Source organism: Polyergus mexicanus, unplaced genomic scaffold (genome assembly GCF_030449975.1).
Source record: "Polyergus mexicanus isolate NDT 795.1 unplaced genomic scaffold, iyPolMexi1.0 SCAF_6, whole genome shotgun sequence".
Taxonomy (NCBI): Eukaryota; Metazoa; Arthropoda; class Insecta; order Hymenoptera; family Formicidae; genus Polyergus; species Polyergus mexicanus.
Window position 1 is genome coordinate 9,516,355 of NW_027223326.1, and position 12,505 is coordinate 9,528,859.

Consider the following 12,505-nt stretch of genomic DNA (forward strand, 5'->3'; position numbering starts at 1 on the left):
ATCACGTATGTAAAATTCCCCTCTCGGGATACTCGTCTCGCTCGACCTTTAGTTTCTCTCTATTCGCTTGATAAGGATCATTCATAATGGAAACTGTAGAAGGGTACTCCACTCGGTATCAAAATGCACTCTCGTAGAAAGATATTAGTGGGATCCAATGGATTAAGACGAGATCGGATTAAACGGAGATGTCTTCAGTGGGAGGATAGGATTTTCTGAGATCCTTCTCTATTTACGACATTCGACTAATGTATTAGCGGTATTGTATACCAGGTGTCCCTGACCGTTATCAAGCGTTCCTTTTTGTTGTTGCAACTTTGCGAGTGGAAGAGGGGGGGACTCGAAAACTTCCGATGTGCTGGTGGCGATATGAAAGTTTCCTCGACAAAATCTCCGATACGTAGCGACTAAAAGGGGGCGAGAACCCGACGTAAAAATTATCGACTCGCAAATATTCGATATTTGCTTTCGCGAAACCATTTTACGTGCAATTTCCGAGGTAATATAAAATAGAGATGATTCGATTCGCTCTCTCTCTCTCTCTCTCTTTCTCTGTTTCTCTCTTTTCGCCGTGCGTTCGAGAAAGATAATTCGTCGGTCGGTTCACAAGCGCCAGCAATTTGCTTCGATAGAACGCCGGGACTCTATCGGAAGAAAGAAATATATAATGCCTCAAGGAAGAGTTCGAGAAAGGATCGCTTTGATCGGAATGCCACCCTTAATTCGATTCCAGAGCCGCGCAGATTCGACGGCAGTTCGAACAGGCCGGCCGGCGTCGGCATTTCAAAGTTGCCGACTCCTCGTGAGAGGAACTCTCGGCCTCCCGTTGTCCTCCGGACAACTTTGAACTCCTCTCCTCACCTACCTCTCACGCTATCTCTCTCGAACTTGCCGCTAGCTGAAGTCAGCAAATGGAACGATATTTCGCCGAACAATATATTGGAATAAAATCTGGACTGTGTTGACGGACTATGTATTGTCCACGCGGCGTTAATATTGCATGACGATATAGCAGAAATACTTAGAAATACTCGCACGATACAAATGGAGAAGAATAACTTTTTCCATTGAATAACGGACATTAATCTCGTGAATGCGAACATCAATCTCACGGAATTTTCCGAGCGTTTGTTGCCGAAAGTAATAAAAAGATTATTTTATTTTTTACTTCAATCTTCGAGATGCTTCACGAAAACATTAGCAGGCTTTATTCTTGACGTATATTTTAAAAGTTTCTCTTTCTTGTAAGAGAGAGAACCAGAGCAACAACTATAAACTTTATTTAAAGATTTTTAACTTTTGTAGTGTTTTTATATTTTTAAATAAAAAGATTTATTATTTTGCCCGAATAATTATTTTGCGATGAAAAAATTAAGATTCATAATATTCAACGCAGATTTTTCCATTTCAAATGTAGAAATAATATTTTACTTGTACTCTACATTTATTATACGGTATCTCTATTAAACGTAAAAATATTGAATTTGCCACGTGTCGATTATGTATCATTCAAAACGATTCGTATATTACGATATTTATTCAGCATATTTACAATAGTTTTGCAATATTTTTCGACATTCGATCAATGCCGCGTACACACGGTCGCTTGAAACGTGTGAGATAGAATCATAAACGAAGCAAAACTTTTTCAGTACGTGCGGATAGAAAATGCGCGAACGTAGGCAACGCAATCGATCAGATCGTCCCGAATAGATTGACTTTGAAACTGCCAGATAACGAACCACGCCGCGAATAGCGGGTTAAATCAATTCGTATGAGGAAAAGAGTTTATGGAGCGAGAGCCAATTACAACGTAATTTCTCAAAAGAGGATTCAATAACGAGTGAAAGGAGGAGGAAGGTCAGCATTCCTATCGCATTCGAACAAATCGCATTGTCCTTCTTTCTCTTTCTCTCTCTAATTTTCTCCCTCTGTTTCCTTTCCTCCCTTCATGTCCGATATCTATCGAACGTTTACCGGGAAATTTCAGCATTGGCGATTCTCGAATGAGATTCGTTGGACAACGAAACGCGGCGCGATATCCAATAAACCAAAGAGCTCGTGAGTGCACCCTTAGTACTAAACCCTATCGATCGATGGGGGTCACTATGAACGTGACGCCTTGGCTTTTGAGTTTCAAAGGTAGTCAAGCTACCGAGCTGCGGTAAGATGGGGTGAAGTTGCTCCGAATAGGGTTAACGTTGCATCGTCGTCGTTGGTGTACTATAGCGTCGCTCCGGTGAAAAGGCCGTAAAACCGGTGAGCTTGATATTTGAGAAAAAGAGAGAACGATCAATGGAAATGACGAGAATCCGCTGACATAACAAATGAACCTTCGCTCGATTATTTTCTCAGAAGCGACGCTACATACTTCATTTATCGCTAAATGCGATCGTCTACTACCGGATTTTATTTTTAGAAAAGACTGCGTATATAATGTATCCATTAGCGTTAATAGCAAGCGAATCGAAGCTTGTTGTTTCCTTGTTTATTTATAGACAAGGTAATAAGAAAGGCTCTACGTATATTAACAATTTGAAATATATCAACTAAATTTCCGATTATGATTAAAATTTTGATTATTATTCGTATACGAAGGATCAAGAAAATACGTTCCGTTTTTGCTCTCTCTCTCTCTCTCTCCAAAGGATATTATAGAATCCTTTAAATAAAACATATAAAACTGAATCTATTATTATCACACGCACCCCGAGTTTTTTGCGCGACCCCCGCACGTATGTGGCAAAGATACGCGGCGCGGAGCTCTAGTTTTAATAATCCTCCTCTCTTACCCTCGTATACGGACTTAACCATCGCGTTGAAGTAAACTCGAGCAAAGCTTATGTTAACCCCTTCGGCGATAACAAAGGGATTTTTTCACACGCGCGGCAATATCGCGACGCGATATCTCCTGCTCAGGACGGGCGCGCAAATCGGGACTGACCGCCCTTCATGTCTTACGTGACATCACATGTGTGTAATGTATTTGACATCGCAGGCTTTAATTCCGCGTCTCATGCGCAAGGCAAATACGCCGAATGTATAAAGCGGTTTATATAAACGGCGACCATTCGTATTTCGCGGTCGTATATGAAAATTGCCGGTCGGATGATTTAATGGCGTCTGGAATAATCTCGCCTTGATTGTAATATAACTGTATCGCGCGCACGCATGAGCCACGTGATCGATCCCTCGTTATAACAAATGCCGCGGTCATTATCGCCAACGACCGTGAGAGCATCGATATTAATGATTGTTCAATGTACTCTGCTGGATTTTACATTATCGCTTATGAATACTTATGAATAGAAAATGCTATTTGCTGAATAACGTTATCCGTAAAAAAAGAGGATATAGCGGAAAATGAAATTCCGGATAGAACAACAGTGCGTCAGAGTAAATATTTTATCGTTCGGGATGAACGATAAAATATATATTTTTTGATTATGCATTAACCCTTTTAAGTGTTATATTGCAGTTCCGAGCTTATTTTTCTTGAATCCTGGATTATCCCCGTTTTCCATATCTTGCTACATTGCCGAAATATTTTCAACTTTATCGCATGGATTACTTTTGAGTTTAGAAATAAAAAAAAACATTCAATAACATTCGACAATCTAAAAAAAATTATTAAGTTATTAATTTAATTTCAAATAGATTTCAATGGAATCTAATGTGATCTGGATTCGAATACGTATTGGTAGAGATCTTGTTTTTAAAGTGCTCGTATAAATGTTACTACTTTTAATTTTACCGATGCGATTATCATGAACAAATCAGCTTTTTTTAATTATTAGAATTAGATATGACATATTCGGATGCTTGTGCTTATTCTAATGTTAATTGCCAATTAGTTGGCGCGTTGACGCAATATAAGGTTAGAAATGCTTGCTGTAGATAACTAGGAACTAGTTAAATAATTACATGTCCATGGTAGAAAACGATGGGAATTGGTATTGTTAAATTTCTCTCATTTCCTCGGCACAGTCCGGCGTGAAATGCGCCAAGTGTTTCCTACAGAGCAACGACAGAATAGCTATTAAAGACAATTCATTCGGCCCTCCAACTCTCGTACCGACGTCCCTTTTGCCTCGTTAACTTCCATTCTTTTGTTCAATGAACAGACTCCCTCCGCTTGACAGATATTTAGCGTCGTCAATTATGGACAAAGCGCGCTACTCTGTATACCACGTTACGTAAGTGCACCTGTGCATTGATATAATAAACGGAGAGGATGATGCGTGGCAACGGGGAACGAAAAGAGATAAGATGTGCGTGCAATAAATTTTCCGAATCGAGGCTTTCATGGGAATAAAAATCCTTCATCCCTCTCGAATTTCCTCAGAATTAACTCGGAAAGTCTCGCCCACACCCTTAGCGCTGATAACGAGTCGCTTCTATCTTATCGCAAAATGAAGCTCGAAGAGAAGCTCTTTTATGAGACGATGTCCTTCATTCCAGATCGAATTTTTCCTTGCGAAAATCTGTTTTGCTACGAAGATACGCGCCGACGTCAAAGGACAATGCAATTACGGGACTGTGGACTTTTCCGGACTTAATTAAATACCTCGGATGCCGACCGACCGTCACAAATATTTCCGGAGAATCGGTCATCTCGGCCGACATGCTTGAATCCTACCTCTTTCTCGTTTTTCTTTATTTCTTTTCTGCTTTTAATCGTCTTCTCAAAGGATTTACGGTACAAACGAGTGTTACGATTTAACCCCCTCCCCCCCCCCCGCCCCCGGGCAATCATATTACTCTTCCAACTTCCATCCATTTCATGCATAACAATCCAGAATTTCGAGAAATTACGATTAAGCGAAAGAAGGGATGGTATAGATAGCGGATGAAAATTTATAGATCGCATAATACGTCATTTTACATCAATATTTATTCTGTATAATATATCACCGCGTTGTATGCATACAGAATCTGTATAAATAATATCGTATTTTCCATCCGATGTCGTATTCGACGCACAAACAGAAAAATTATATGTATCGTCAATTTTATTATTATAATGCAAATTACGCAAGCTCTTGAATTATTTAATACTCGTTAAACATTCATTAATGTTATAACACAAATTTTGTCATTATTATCGTTACGTTTTTTTTATTATTAATATCATTTTGTATTAATAATAAATATGCAAGAGATGCTATCTAACTAAAATCTCCCTCTATATTCTCGCGATTCTAATTTTATTGCAAACATAGCGTGATTCATCCAAACATTTAATAGTGTCGTTTATTAGATTGAATCTTGTTAGTCGAAAGATTTGTATCGGATATTGAACGAAATCTTTTTAAATACGTTTACAGTGCATAGATATTAATAATCAAAGTAATTTAGAATATATTGTAGATTCGGAAGCTCATTTCACCGCAAATTTGTAACAAATCATATTACAAAAGTAATCGATGAAAATGTTGTTACAGAAAGATCCCGTCGCAAAAATATCTTGGCCATCGTTACCTTTATCTCAATATAAAATGAATATCATATTTTATCATTACGATTCGATCGTTTCATGTAACAAACAGCGAAGTATTTCATAAGTAAATTTTTAACCGAAATAAGGGAATTATATTCACACAGGAGGAAATTTAATTATTACGCGACAATAGAATGATGGAAAATTCGAGCATTTTGATATTGTAAATATGGCAAAGTGTACTTTTGATCGTACAATATGGCATCATGCGAATAAATATCAAACGAGAAAATATCCATCTTAAAACATATTATTTAATAGAACAAAATAAATCGGCAAACAAAATTTATTTCCGTTGAAATTATATATTTGTTATTCTTTAATTTGTTATATTTTAAAATTCATATTTAATATTTTGCTCATAATTTAATTATAATAATGCACAGTTTAAAATTATTAAATAACATATTGAGAGATAATATTTTAAACTTTTGATTAAAATTTTATTAATTCTCGCGCATGTACTTTTGTCTAAGGTTAGATTTGATTTTGCCGATGAAAACTATGCTCTTTGTTCTTATCGATCAAAAGTATCTCCGATGAGGATGAGAGAACTTGGAAGGCTCCACTGCTCTTCCTCTCGACTTGTTCTATTCTCCTAACTACGAAGTAAGCGAAGCGATTCATTTAGGGCGTAACGGCAGAAGGCCGAAATTAACCGTGGGCAATTATTTGCTGCAAATGCACAGCTATATAAACCTGTCGAGGCTTGTAATTGTCAATTAGACCGACTGTCAAGATTTCATCGATTCGTCGATAATCCCGGTATTTGACTAGTATTACTGGTAAAATGCGACTATTGAGAAAATAGCTCCCCAAAGAAGCGTCGTATTTTTGGGATATACGAGAGAAATCTCTCCCCCTTAAAATTAATAAAATTGTTCAGTTAATAAGCTCTTCGACAAAGGATTTTCTCTCGTGAAATGAAGTAAGGATTTTTAATAGTAAAATGAAGTAAAAACTAAATATATACTCTTTTGGAATAAGATTGGAATAAGATTGGAATAAGAACTCTAAGTATAAGCATTTCTCGAAAACATGAGACTTTTTAATGCAATTTTATTAATATTGCTTAAGCAATTTTTGATCTGATGAGATTTTTTAATATTCTTTTTATCTCATTACTCGAAATATTAATTTTGATATATAATTCTCCTTGTAGCATATATTTCGTGATTATCAACTTGAGCAACCATGCACATGTTAGTTTCTCAAATGTATTTATATAATTATTGCATTAATTTACATGTAGTGATTTAGAAGAGATAAACCACGGTCTTACCAACGTAATTTATTATTTAAATAAACTCGTACACAAGTCTACTCTTTAATACTTCAGTTTCTACGTCGCATTTAATTTTTTGCTTTATAAAACTTGAAGCCATCAGTATAATAGCAGAACTCGCGAATAAAACGAATATAAATAATTTCGTCTCTATAAAAACCCAAGCAATTATTATATAAATAATAAAGAAGACTTTGCGGAGATGGAAGCCCATGATACAATTTTTCCAATATATCGCAGAGCAAATAATAATACATAGCTAGTAAATTTATTGTTAAAAGTCTATGCTTGAACGGAAGCGTTTTCCGCGAACAGAATAATTCCGAAAAAAGAAGTTTTTACGCGAAATTTTACACAATGAGTTGCTTTTTATATTGTATTTTGATATAAATTGCTACCATATATAATATTACGTTCAAAAATGCAATGGAATAAAATGGTTAATTGTTTAATTAATTGGCTGTAGGATAATTCCGGGATATAACGATATAATTGATTCTATACTTACAAAAGTTTCACATCCTATAGTACAAACTATGTACGTGAGTTATGATTATGTATCTCGAGAGTTCCTGCTATAAAATATGATATGGGTAATATCGTAAATATATGTCGTCGTTATCCCGGACTGATCCCACAGTCAATTAAAGCGCAGAAAAGTATCGACGCAATATAAAATTTCGAGAGTCTCTCTCGAAGCTGTCAAAAATCTTTCTATCTCGTATAGACGTCCCGTGAAGCCGCGGCAAGTTCAAAAAGCCACAGATGTTACGCGATCAAAGATTAGACATGAATAAACAATTGAATGTGCGGCGAACGAGTAAGCAACGGAATCCCACTTACCGGGGAGATTGTTGGCTGCCGAGCGATGTTAATCTCGGGGAGAGAGAAGGGTTTGTTAACGCGACCGCATTCACGATTCGACTGCCGATCCACTCGCTAGTGATGTACTATCACTATCCCAGTTGTTGCTCTTGGTTAATCCCACGATGGGCGCACTATACGCACTGCTCGACGTTATCAGGGTTGCTCGGTGTAACGACCTCGCTTCACCTACGTATGATAGTCACTCTTACACATCGGTGTTTCGCGATCGTTTTCCTCGATCGTTGGTTCGCTAGGGATTCTGTCCGCTCCGGGATTGTTGTCTTTACCGATCCGAGATCATCGGCCAGAATCGGTGATGTATATATGTGATGTCGATGGGTCTCTCTCTGTGAGCAATCGCGCCGGCGATTCTTATCAAGGTAGAGCAAGGAGGACGACAACGACTACGATAACCCAGCCGCGACGGTGGTCAGAGCGGCACTACAAGGCTCGCGAACGATCCGGCGCCCCTCTCGCCATCGACCCAGGTTCGCTCGACCAATCGACGCGTACACCTTCTCGTTGCTTATGTACATTCCGCTGGATCCTAGAGGGTGAACCTCGACTCGCGCAAATGGGTGGCAAATAGCGGAGAGGATGCGACGGGAACGGCGACGGTGGCGAAGGGACCGTTTCACGTGTTGCTTCGATGTAAACACTGACATCCCCAAGCATAATTTAATGATGCCAAACCAGCCTCGAGGCGAACGTTGCAACGTTCATCCGAGGAAAGCTGATTGCGCAATCGACGCGATGAAGCTATCTCGAGGAAATAATGTCGACTAACTCCTAATATCTCAAAATTTGTAAAAAATCAGAGATTTACCTCTAGCGTATTTACTGATTCTATTTTGAATATAAATAAAAATTTTTTAATATTAAAAGATACTAATAAACTTAATGCATGTGCAAATTTTTTTTAGCTTTAGAATTGTATGCTTAAGTTAAACCGTAGTTCGACCGTAGAATTAAATACCATCGTTGAAATATTGTCTATATTTTATCATACAGTATGTGTGTTTCGTAATATAATATTCTCCTAGCATGTATTATATTATTATATAGCGAGTTGAGATGACATTATAATGCTGTTATCGAATTTTGTAATGTAATGCTCTTACACCTCACGTTATGATATTATAAGTTTATCGTTAGATTAAAAAAAAGAATCCGAGAAGTAACTTTATGTAGCAAAGTCAGGAAAGATTTTATAGTCTTTCTGTATTGAAATTTGAAAAGAATCATTCGAGTAAGAGAAACATCGAAACTAAGGATGATGAATTTAAGAAATCTCACGTATCCAAAGTTTTTTTTTTTCATTTAAATATTCGATAATTTTATTTAACAATGTCGCGAATAGCGACATAATATTTCTCATTGCAATACAAATATCTTGTTATATTAATTACAATTTTATCAGATTGTTAGATTATCGCAAAACTATGGCACAAATTCAACCTGACCAGAACTCATAAAAGTACTACGCTGGCGATGAAACGCTATCTCATCAGATGCACGTGGATGGATTCATTATAAATTATTTGGAGAAATCCATTTTCAAACAAAATTTAATTACTTATCTATTTAAAGATACAAAAATTGTCAAAAAGTCACGTTAACGTAATGATGAGATATCCAGGTGTCATGCAAGTCGAAATTTTAAAGAGGTATTTAAAAATTGTTTCGAATACAGGGATCCTCTCAATTTTTTTTTTTTTATATTTTAACATCTATTTTTTAATTACGCTAATTAACAATCATAAAATGTCACAGTCATGAAGATCGAAGAGAATTTTTATCAGAAATGCAATACTTCCACTTTAATTTAAACTGTCACAAAACTCTTTCGGAAAAGATATATGATATAATAGTGGCAATAGATTTTACACGTCTCGTAAAATTATAAATAGTACTTGAATGTGTCGGTGACAAAGAGATGAAATGCGCGAAGTGCAAAGAGCTTGCTGTTTATTTATCTAACTCTCTTTCTCTCTCTCTATACATATATGACCCGACAAGTGCTTTTACCGCAGTTATAGAATCTCCTACATACGCGATATTTGTTACCGACAATGCAGCGCGTGGAGCCAATCGAAACTTTACACGATTGTCAAATGACAATGGCATCGCGTTTTGTTAAGTAGAGTAACAATCCAAATGCAAACGAAGCGCTTAAAAGGGAACAACATCGCTTTAGATAGATTTGTGAGGTTTAAAGCGTATTATACGTTCACCGAGATCCCTGACTGATGCGCGAGCTACGTCGTTTATTGCATCTTACCGCAATTAATTCTAATACCCATTACAAGACAATGTTTATCAACGACATTATTCGAGCTTACGCGGTGCTATCTAGTACAAGAAAAGATTTACATTTATAATTAAGAAAGCGTGTGTTTTATTGAAAGTAAGATTAAGGCTATCCAGCATTAAAAAAAAGTACTCGTTGATGAATCGAGAAGATGTAAACACGATACAGAAGAGCCTTTATTATTTAATTAATATAAAGAAGATTGTATCTACTATATCATACATTTTCAATAATATCTTTCAGATATTTAAATATTCCAAAATTGCGGCGACGTTAATTTTTTTAGTTTTTCCAAAAAAAAACAACAACAACAACAACAAAAATATACCCCCATTTTTAAGATGCCTCGTATACGCCAGAGATATTTTCCCTCCAATTTGATATAACAAGCTAAAATGCGCGCGCGAAATTCATATCATAAATAATTTTCGTCGTCCGGGAGTTACATTTGCTCCGCGAGACGGCCCATAAAATGATATCGGAGCTACGAACTTATCGCCCAACATTTCTCTTCACAGCATCGTAGTAAAGTAGCATGGTTTCTTATACATCTCGCGGGACACTTGCGATTTATCGCGGATAGTTCATCCGATATATCGAAGCTTGTCCGCGCGCCAGCTTTACTCCGCCGTAGATCAGCTGATCGTACGTCGCGGACAAGCTCGCTCCGCAATCGAGCCTTCACCAGGTATTTCTTCTCTTCGATCGGACAGATTTTATTATTTACTCGCGCTTTATTTTTATCTCGCAACATGTAATGGATCCACGGGATAACGCGTGCGACGAGATGGATTATATTCCCACGTGAAATTCATCCGTTGACATTAAGCTCTCGCTTAACTTGTCTACGTCGGTCGTATTCAACGACACAGAGTGTGTCATCGATATTTATAAACCGTTGTTGACATTCGTTCTGCAAATATCAAAATTTGATATTTCGGGGATGACGGATGCAGTTCGCGCACTCGCGTCATGCGAATACACGATGTTACACATGTGTCTCTGATATTTTACCTGACAGAACTTATTATACACTTTGAATGGAAAGTATTAAAATGTAAAAGAAACATTTTATTTCATGATCTTTGTATATGTGTAATGTTAAAATTAAACAATCTATACGTGTTAAAATAAAACAAACAAAAATTTTATCTCATTGTCAATTGCAAATATTGTAAAAAAAAATAATTGCAGAAAAAACTATTATAAATACATGATGTAAATTTATCATTATATACATATATTTAAACCTTCATTCTTACATTATTTATAAAATAAATAATAGCAATTTACAAATATTAAAACAAAACAGAAACTAAAAAGAGTGTTTAAAATTAATCCCAAAAATATCGGTTTCGTTCAAATTCTCAGTCAATATCGTTTTCATCTTTACGCTATATATTAAACCTAAGTATTATCTAGTATTATCTAGTATTATTGTCATTACGTATTTGTTTTGCCTTTAGTCTCGGTTCTCTTGTAACGTTAATGCCGGCTCAATGTTTGCTCTCTATATATCCTCTCAAGAGAGGCTCGTTCACCAGTAAAATAACAGTCGCTGTCTGGGAAACCTGAAATCGATTCCCCTGCGGGTATTCACCCCTGCAATGTGCAGGTGCAATAGACTATAGTGAGCACATCGTCTGAAATTATTGGACGTTATATCTCAAAGAAAGAGCTTTTTTTTCAACACGCAATAATTGTTTATTAATATTCATCATGAGTTGAGCGATTGTTAATTATAATCATCGTCGGTTCACGTCTTTGAAATTTGCTGCAGCAAAAATATTCCATTATGTTTCAATTTTATAAATGCCTATAAAAAATATATGCCTAATAATAAGTTTTATAATAATCAATCTTTTTAATAAATCACGATAAGAATCTTGCATTTGATTTATTTATCGTTAGTTTGCTGTATAATTTGTATATATATATATATATAAAATAAAGGACCTATTATAATGTTACGTAAAAAATTAAAATATATTTTAAAAGAATTGCAGAATAAAGAGAAGATTTCACGATTATCTTGCGTTGAGGAAATTAATCATTGAATACAGAAGATGTCGATATTTCAAAATTGGAGCTGATAAATTAAAAGAAATATCATAATGGTTTGTATTTATATGAATAGTTTGTGTGAATAATCCGTAGTTTTATTCAATGTTTTCATAAACCGCAAAAACGTATTCGTTATTGTAGCGCTAGCACCTAATTGAAAGTCAATCAAAACTTTGCAAAATTGTTAGATCGTTGCAATACCACTACGCTAAGTGAGATCAATTTAACATGGTCAGAATTCCCAGAGAAATTAAAGCGACGAAATACTATCTCTCGTCGTGTGTAAATTCGTTATAAACTTTTGGGAGAAATTCGCTTTCAAATAAAATTTAAATATTTACTTATACATATAAGAGCATTTTTATACATAAAAAATGTCAAAAAATATAGAGAAAATATAGATTTTCTTCCAAAAAATATTCCAAAGAAATATTCCTTTATAATTAAAGACTAAGGTGTTAAATGATGAAAAATACAA

The 12,505-nt window shown here is 35.8% G+C and overlaps 1 protein-coding gene across 3 annotated transcripts in view; it reads right to left on the reverse strand.

Moving 5' to 3' along the window:
* Nucleotides 1–12,505, reverse strand: part of LOC138934041 (uncharacterized) — a 37,409-nt gene that overhangs the window by 10,372 nt on the left and 14,532 nt on the right. The window contains exon 1 of one of the 3 annotated variants that reach the window (XM_070297420.1): nucleotides 7,629–8,111. The exons of 1 other annotated variant lie outside the window; for it this stretch is intronic. The gene's annotated coding sequence lies outside the window, so the exon portion shown is untranslated. Of the gene's footprint in view, nucleotides 1–7,628; nucleotides 8,112–12,505 lie in introns of those variants that run through there. One more of the 3 variants, XM_070297419.1, reaches the window with a different exon arrangement.